Genomic DNA, 6,907 nt, shown 5'->3' with positions numbered 1-6,907 from the left:
TCCTGCCCCGGCCTCCCTAATGCTGGGATTATGAGCATGTATCACCATGCTCGGAGCTCAATTGTTTTGTTTTGAAACAACACACATGTCTATTTTTTATACCTTTCCATATTTCATTTTTCTTTAGTTAGCAATATATCTGCATTAGAGAGATGCAGGAGACACACAGACACAGAGTTGGGCACTGCTCAGTGGCAGAGCCCTTGCCCATCCTGCGTATGGTCCTAGGTTTGAGGTCCAGCCTCACAAAAGCGAATGAAAGAATGAACGAATGAATGAAAACTGCAAACCCAACAAAATGCAGAGGACCGATGAGTTGAATGGAACCAGATGATGTTATCTGGCTGACACCAAATTGCTACTAGCGGAAAGATGACCAATTAGCGCCGATCTTGTCTGAGACAGGCCTCGGGATGCTGCCATGTGTCAGGCGGTGACTCAGTTCTCCCCACTTCTCTCTGAGTTACAGCGGGCGCACTTCTGTTTTCACAGTGGCTGTTACATCCCTTGGACCAAGCATCATTTACACGTTAGCCCTGCCCTGTTCTCTCCTCGCTCGCCAGCAGCAATTAAAAAGGACTAATCCACGCCAACACAATCACAGACACAAATGCAAACTTGGGCAGTGAGATTCCATGTCAACAGTAAATTGTAAGGTGGCCATGCTGACGGGACTGATAATGAATGTAATTGCAGTGGCTTGCCTACCCGTCCAGGCACCAACCCTCACACACAGGGCTCTTTCTTTCCTTTTCTTTTTCTCCTTTTTTTTGTTTTGTTTTGTTTTGTTTTGGTGAGACAGGGTTTCTCAGTAGCTATGGAGCCTGTCCTAGAACTAGCTCTTGTAGACCAGGCTGGCCTCGAACTCACAGAGATCCGCCTGCCTCTGCTTCCCGAGTGTTGGGATTAAAGGTGTGCGCCACCATTGCCTGTCTCTTCTTTCTTTTCTTTTCTCATATATCCTAGACCTGCCTTGAGCTTCCTGTGCAGAGGAGAACGACCTTGACTTTCTGCTTCTCCTGCCTCCACTTCCTAAGCACTAGGACTGTACACTACCCTGCCTGGTTTAAGAGCTGCTGAGGATCAACCAGGGCTTCATGCAGGCGAGGCAAACTCTCTATCAACTGAGCGATAACCTCAGCCCACATGCAGGGTCTTATTTATTCCTCTCCAAAGGCTAGTGGAAGAAAATAATCCATTTTACAGATTGGAAAAATCTTGATCTAGACCTGATGTCATAGACCTGAAATTTCAACTAGGTGTGAGGAAAGCCAAAAGTTGGCAAATTCTTGGTTGGGCTACTTACTGAGACCTTATCTCAAAGTGAAAAGGGGGCCGAGGACGCACTACATAGCTCAGGGGCAGAACCTGTCTAGCCTGGACCCAGCTCTGCGGTCAGTCCCCAGAGCCACAAAGAAACCACCTTTCTCCCGGCAACCAGAAGACAGAAACCACTGCTCAGTCTTAGGGGCACTGAATATCTTGCCAACACTACCTGTTTAGGAAATGTTGTCACTGTTTCAAGCTGTTTGTCTAACTCTGGGGGACCACTAGGGACCCAACTATGGTCTTTGCCATCAGTTCCTGGCAATGGGAGCTCCCTCTAGCCAGGACTGGAATGAATGGAGTGTGAAGTAGAAGATGGAAGGGAAGCAAGGTGGTCACGTCCCTGCTGGAACCTGGACGCCTCTCACCCACATCAAGCGAGCAAACACACAACACAAATGCCACTGAGGAGATAATGGCCTGTGTCCATGACTGTGACAATGACTCTGTGTCAGGTGCTGGCAGAGGAAGGAGTAAAGGTTCTGGACGATCCTGCGGAGTCCTTGGCAGGCCAGCCTGGGCTTGGGACTGGCAAGGCTGAAGATGGGCGTATGCGGGGCTGGGTGCATAGAGTTTCATGGCAGACACTTACCTAGCCCTTGGCATCCCCCCCCCCACACACATGCACAAACCCACACAGAAAAGCACACTCAAGGTCATTGTTCTCTGGCAGCAGCCCCCCTTCCCCTCCTGCCTCACTTCCTTCCCTACCTCCTCTGTTCCTACTGCCCTTTGCTTATTCCCTGTTCTGGGCCTGTTGGCACCTGAAGCTGGAACTCTGTCTCCAGAAGAGGCACAGCGTAGCTAAGCAGGTCTGGAGCCGGGGCCTCCAGCCAAACTTAGATCCCAAGTCACAGGTCGACCTGAGCGTCACTGGATTTCTCAGGCGTCAAGCAGATCCCTGGTTCCAGTACCAAGATGGTTGACCTGGTGGCAGCTTACAACAGGGGCTGGCTGCCACCTGAGTGGCAGTCCAGGGTGGGTAGTTGTCCAGGAAGGTTACCCAAACACATCAGGCTGAGTCCCAGCCCCCTGCACTCGCCTCTCCAGGTGAGAGACTCCAGACAAGGACCACAGAGCTCAAGGAACCATCAGAGCAGGGCGGTGCCACCTTCTCCATTCCAGGGCCAGGTCTGAGGATGCCAGTCACTCCCACTGTGGGATGCGGCCACCTGTCCCCCCTCTGCTCCAGCCTGGGCCCCACACAGCCGTCTGTCTTTGCTCGTCCTAGACTAGCACAGTTGACTGTAGACGCTAAGCTCCCAGTAGCTCGAGGAAAATGCCAATCACCAGCAAAGCCCAAGTCAGTGCCCCCACTCCGACAGTGCATAGAGTTTCGTGGCAGACACTTACCTAGCCCTTGGCACCCTCCCCCCCCCACACGTGCACAAACCCACACAGAAAAGCACACTCAAGGTCATTGTTCTCTGGCAGCAGCCCCCCTTCCCCTCGCCATCACGCGACTTGCTATGAGCAGGTGTATGCATGAGGGAAGGTTCCTATTCTTTTACCTGGGTTTGGTCTCTGCTAGAATCTAAACTTTTCCTACTTATGAAAACATTTACTTTCTTACATTACAAAACAACAACAACAACAACAACAAAAGCATCTTTTGTAAAGACAACACTGCCCTCAGTCTGTGTCCACCTTACCTTATTTAAGCCGCACCGGGCCACACTGGTGACCCTGTCTGTCCAACCACCTTCCCACCACGGTGTCCTAGCCCCGGCTCAACCTCTGCCTGTGCCCCTCTTCTTTCACGCCCAGGCGCCTACACCCCTTCTATCTTTCGGACGCTTCTTCCATGTCACCATGAAGCTATTTAACTATGTTAAAAGCACACATGGCCGGTGGGCCGTCTTCATCGCCTCGCGTTTCCCCCGCGGCATTTTCCGTCACTGGGTGGACTACTCTCGTCTCCTTTGTTTATTTATTGCCTTTCTTTCCCCACTGGAACAGCAGGTCCAGGCAGGCAGGGGCTTCTCTGTTTTTTTTTTTTTTTTTTTTTTTTTTGGTTTTTTTTTCGAGACAGGGTTTCTCTGTGGCTTTGGAGCCTGTCCTGGAACTAGCTCTGTAGACCAGGCTGGTCTCGAACTCACAGAGATCCGCCTGCCTCTGCCTCCCGAGTGCTGGGATTAAAGGCGTGCGCCACCATCGCCCGGCTGGGCTTCTCTGTTTTATTCACTCCTCTATCTCTAAGGACCAGAAATGTGCGGTCACCCAGTGGGTGATGCACCGATATTTGCTGAATGAATGATTTCACCGCGGAAAATTGCACTGATGACTTGTTTCTACATAAAAACACAAAGAATACTGAGAATTCAAGAACAATTGCAGTGGGTTTTTGATCCTACTGCACGTACTGGCTTTGTGGGAGCCTAGGCAGTTTGAATGCTCACCTTACGAGACCTGGATAGAGGTGGGCAGTCCTTGGGCTTCCCACAGGTCAGGGAACCCTGATTGCTCTTCGAGCAGATGAGGGAGGGGGAGGGAAATGGGAAGCGGTTGTGGGGACGAGGCAGAAATCCTTAATAAATAAATAAATTTAAAATTATTGATAAGAAAAAAAAAACACAAAGAAGTAGAAAATGAGCTGGGCGGTGGTGGCGCATGCCTTTAATCCCAGGACCTGGGAGCCAGAGGCGGGCGGATCTCTGGTCTACAAGAGCTAGTGCCAGGAGAGGTTCAAATATAGCGAAACCTTGTCTTGAAAAACCAAAACCAAACAAACAAAAAAGAAGTAGAAAATGCCTAGTAGGTGATCCATGCCTATAATCCCAACACCCAGGCGGGAGGGACAGGAAGATCAACAGTCCAAGATCACCCTCAGTGACATAGCAAGTGTGAGGTCAAGCTGGCTTCTGAGACTCTCTCAAACTAGAAAACAAGGCTGACCGCGGTGGCATCTGCCTTCCACCCCCACTTGTGAAGCAGAGGGCTTCAGAGTGCTGAGTTAGAAGCTAGTCTGGCCCAGGGGTCCAGGTCAGTCAGGGAAACCCTGTCTCAAACAGACAAAATCCAAACCAAAGGGTCTGGAAAGATGACTCGGTGTTTAAGAGGCACAGGCTGCTCTTCTAGAGGACCTGGGTTCAATTCCCAGCACCCACATGGCTGCTCACAACTGTCTATAGCTCCAGTTCCAGGGGATCTAACAACCTCATACAGGCATCCATGCAGGCAAAACACCAATGCACATAAACAAACAAACAAAACGATAATAACCAAAAAGAAAAAAAAACAACAACCCTGAAAGATGCCTGGACTCCGCCACCCTGCCAGATGAGCTCACTGTTTCTGGAGACATTCAAGTGGAAGCCAAATAGCCTTTAGGGGAGGGATTATGGAACGTAGGATTAGGAACATTAAATTTCCTGATCAGCAGTGTCAGAGAAAGGCAGATCTCTGTGAGTTCGAGGCCAGTCTGGTCTGCAGAGTGAGTTCCAAGACAGCCAGGGCAATGCAGGGAAACCTTGTTTCTAAAACAAACAAACACCACATATATTCTCTGCTTAGGAAATTTCTAGTAGTTTGCAGAACATCTCCCACCTTCCCTGAGTGGGAATTTTGAGACCACAGACGACTCTTCTAACGTGAGGCTTTTCCCTTGGTCCTCTGCCCTGGGTGGAGAGTCCTTCGACCCAGAAGGCTTGGGAAACAGGGTGGAGTGGAACCGCCCATCAGAGCCAGACGGTCTCACAAGGAAACAGTAGAGGCCTGCTCAGGGCTTCACAAACAGACACAGGTGGGGTGCAGCCAGCCTCCGTGTGTACCAGCCCGGGTTTATTCAAGGACTGCAGTCCCGATGGACACGGGGAACCTCAAACGGGTTCCCTTCCACCTACTGCACAACCTAAAATTCCACCAGGAGAGCCATTTAGGTTTCTGAAATTTTGTGTGAGACAGGGTTTGGCTGTGTAACTTTTTAAAGTTGTTGCATGGTGCAGTTGGTCTCAAACTAAAGGTGCTCTTTCTGCCACAGCATCTCAAGTGCTGGGATTACAGGTGAGCCACCACACCTAGCTAGTGTTCTGCTTTCAGTGTGTGTGTGTGTGTGTGTGTGCATGCGCGCGTGTGTGTGTGCGTGTGTGTGTGTGCATGCACACCCAGGGGTGGGTGGAGGCCAGAGGCTAACCAGAGGTATCATTGCTTGTTTTATTTATTTATTTGCTCATTTATTTATTTATTTATTTTGTTTTTTTGAGACTGGGTTTGTCTGTAGCTTTGGAACCTGTGCTGGAACTAGCTCTTGTAGACCAGGCTGGCCTCGAACTCACAGAGATCTGCCTCATTGCTTGCTTGATTAAGACAAGATCTTGCCCTAGAACCCAAGAGTCCTGCTTAAGAGAAAGGGCTTAGTGCTCCTGGATCAGCCCTCTGGCTCCTGCGTTCTGGATTACAGGTATATCATACTGCCTTTATTTCCTGGGGCTGGATTTTTAGCCCAGACCCTGCAAGTACTTTAAGGACTGAGCCATCTATCTCTTCAGCCCCGGTTTGCTGTTTTAAAAATGTCCTCATGGGTGACAGTGGCCTGGGAATAGAGTGCCTGTCTGGCAGAAAAAAAGGCCTCCCAGCCAGTCCCCAACACCTTCAAACAAACAAGAAAACTAAAACCAGAATATGCTCCAGGGAGAGCCGTGTGTTCTGCACGGCAGCCACATAAACCAGGTCTGAATTTGCATGTATGTCATCCCTGGCTGTGGGGTAGGCTGAGGTCATGGGAAGCAGGGACAGGCTAGGAAAGGAGGTGACCTCAGAGTGCTGTTCTCCGTGACAGGAGTCCTCAGAATTGAGGCCTCCAGACAAGGGTTGTGGCCTCCTGGATAAACCCCAGTGTGGGCAGGAAGTGGCTATGGGAAGCCAGAGACAATGAGAAAACCCCTCCGTGCAGCTTTTTCCTCAGGGCTCATCTTCACAGAAACAGGTTACTGGGACAGCTCACCTATGAGGGACATTAGGGGAACTTCTTGAGGGTTCACCGAAAGAGGCCCCGTGAGCATCCTAGCTAAGCAAATTCGCAGCCCACAGTCAACACTTCATCTTAGCTTGTGGCAGGTATTGTCAGTCCATCAAGAGGGACAGAACTGCTGCTCTGTCAGGATTTACCCATGAGCCCTGGGTATGGTGAGGCAGGCCTAGAATCCCAGAGCTTGGGAGGCCAAGGGAAGAGGCCTGTTATGAATCCAACATCAGCCTGAGTTACTTAGGGAATTCCAGGCCAATCTGGGATACACGATACGTTCTGGGCTAGCCTGTGGTACACGGCAAGACCCTATTAGTTTTTTTGGCTGGGAGGTGTGGCCCAGGCCTGAGGTTTTGTGTCCGGATGCTGGACCTAAGAAGAAGTGCCCATGTGTGACGTGCCAGGCAGAAGATGCCATGGCAGCCCTATATGTCAACAAGCAGAGTGTGGAGACTGCTTGAGTGACCTTATAAAATGTGGGCTTTCTGAGTCCCATGAGTCAGCTGGGCAGCACCGGACGGGTGTTAGCAGCAAACTGGCCCAGATGGACAGCTGACTCCTCCTGTCCATTTGAACCTTTGGCCTCGGTGCCGATGTCCTAGGCTGATCCCACAGTGC

Source organism: Microtus oregoni, unplaced genomic scaffold (genome assembly GCF_018167655.1).
Source record: "Microtus oregoni isolate MIOR12 unplaced genomic scaffold, Mior012 000000F_ref0000247, whole genome shotgun sequence".
NCBI lineage: Eukaryota > Metazoa > Chordata > Mammalia > Rodentia > Cricetidae > Microtus > Microtus oregoni.
The sequence above is the reverse complement of the archived record's forward strand: the minus strand, read 5'-3'. Positions refer to the sequence as shown.